Source organism: Mus pahari, chromosome 1 (genome assembly GCF_900095145.1).
Source record: "Mus pahari chromosome 1, PAHARI_EIJ_v1.1, whole genome shotgun sequence".
Taxonomy (NCBI): domain Eukaryota; kingdom Metazoa; phylum Chordata; class Mammalia; order Rodentia; family Muridae; genus Mus; species Mus pahari.
This window is the reverse complement of record NC_034590.1, coordinates 45,441,136-45,443,058: the sequence shown is the minus strand read 5'-3', so window position 1 is coordinate 45,443,058 and position 1,923 is coordinate 45,441,136. Positions and strand designations below refer to the sequence as shown.

At 49.4% G+C, this 1,923-nt stretch overlaps 1 pseudogene across 1 annotated transcript; it reads left to right on the top strand.

Annotated features, from left to right (window-relative positions):
• The first annotated feature begins 510 nt into the window (after positions 1 to 510).
• Positions 511 to 1,639, top strand: LOC110317669 (annotated as a pseudogene). Its single transcript, XR_002380342.1, has one exon. The product of XR_002380342.1 is annotated as a smad nuclear-interacting protein 1 pseudogene (transcript).
• Positions 1,640 to 1,923: the final 284 nt, after the last annotated feature.

Below are 1,923 nucleotides of genomic sequence, written 5' to 3'. Positions count from 1 at the left end.
AGACCAGGCTGGCCTCGAACTCAGAAATCCGCCTGCCTCTGCCTCCCGAGTGCTGGGATTAAAGGCATGTGCCACCACGCCCAGCTTCTGAGAATTTTTTATTCAAGAATGTTCCTGTGGGTGGAGATTGGAATTTGGCCTAGCCTTGACCCCAGGTAGGAGGGGGAAGCAGACAGCTTTATTCTTATTCTTAAGTGCTAAATAATGGATAATTTTTTTCTTATAAAAATTTTATAAACCTAATGTCTTGCTAACTCAGGACAGTTGATTTATCATTGGGGATATGACTACGTAGAAAATATTTATTGAAAATTAAAAATAAATTATTTTAATATTGAAAAAATAGCCCCATAGGCTCATTTATTTGAATGATTGGCACTACTTAAAAGGAATTAGGAGGTGTGGCCTTGTAGGAGTAGGTGTGGCCTTGTTGGAGGAAGTCTCTGGAGAGGATTCAAAAGCTCAAGCAGCTCAAGGGACCGTGCAATTGACTCTCAGTCGAGGCGCAGGATGGGGAGAAGCGAGCAAAGCGGCAAGCAGAGATACCGGTCAGGCAACGCTTTGGCATCCGTGGTGGTGAAGCAGGAGCGCCTGAGCCCGGAACCCAACGCTCCAGCTGCTAGCCTGCCCACCGCCAAGCCTGATGCTAGTCGGTCCCCAGACAAAAAGAAAAGGAAGTCCTCCGGGAGAAGAAGCAAGTCTCCTCCTACTAAGAGAAGCCGGGGTCCCCACTACTCCATGGTCAAAGTGAAACAGGAACTTGAGGAACACCCACCGAGAGGACGAGAGGGTCCACAACCCCGGGAGCCAGCAGAACAGGCGCACAGAAGAGCTAGGAACAGTGATGAGCGAGCCGGGCACCAGGACCATTCCTGTCAAAGGAGGAGCTCTGATGAGAGGCCTGTCAGTGGACAGGGCCAGGATAGAGACAGCCAGATCCTGCGGGCTCAGGAAAAAGAGAGGGACTTTCATAATGCCAGGCGCCAGGAGCATCGCCAGCAGAATGGACGTGCTGGCGGTGAGGTTCAAGAAGAAGTGATCCCTTGCCCTGCTGGTAACAGAAGCAAAGAGGTGCCCGTTAAAGAAAAACCATGCTTTTAACTTTCTGGGGCACTTCTTGAGGACACTAATACCTTCCGAGGTGTGGTTATTAAATACAATGAGCCCCCAGAAGCCCGGATCCCAAAACAACGGTGGCGTCTCTACCCCTTTAAAAATGATGAGCTGCTTCCAGTCTTGTACATCCATCGGCAAAGTGCATACCTTCTGGGTAGACATCGAAGCATCGCAGACATTCCCATCGACCATCCCTCTTGCTCAAAGCAACATGCAGTCTTCCAGTACCGGCTTGTGGAGTACACCCGTGCAGATGGCACGGTTGATCGGAGGGTGAAGCCCTACATCATTGATCTCTACTCAACCAACGGAACGTTCTTAAACAACAAGCGTATTGAGCCACAGAGATACTACGAACTGAAAGAAAGCGACATACTTAAATTCGGGTTCAGTAGCCGAGAATATGTCTTGCTTCATGAGTCTTCAGACACCTCTGAACTGGAGGAAGGAAAATGAAGAGGAGGAGGAGGAGGAAGAAATGGTACCCCACAGCTGGCAGATGAGAGGCAGCCTCCACTATTAGAAACCGTCCCTACCTGAGTCGGTGGAGGTGAGTCTAGCGCCTCTTCTCGCCTTAAGTCTTTCCTCTGTTGTAGTATGAGAACTGTCACTTAATGTTCTGTTGAACTGGGCACAGCAACTGCCTGCCTGTGGGCGCGTGTTTTCCTAACAGTCTCACCAATCACATCATGGCGAGTTTGGTCAAAGTGTGTGGCTGCGTTGTTGTGTTGTGTACCTTCAGAACTGCTACATAGGAAACAGCCCTTGGCAAGGAGATGGTGGCTTCTTCTCTTGGTACAGTTTCTT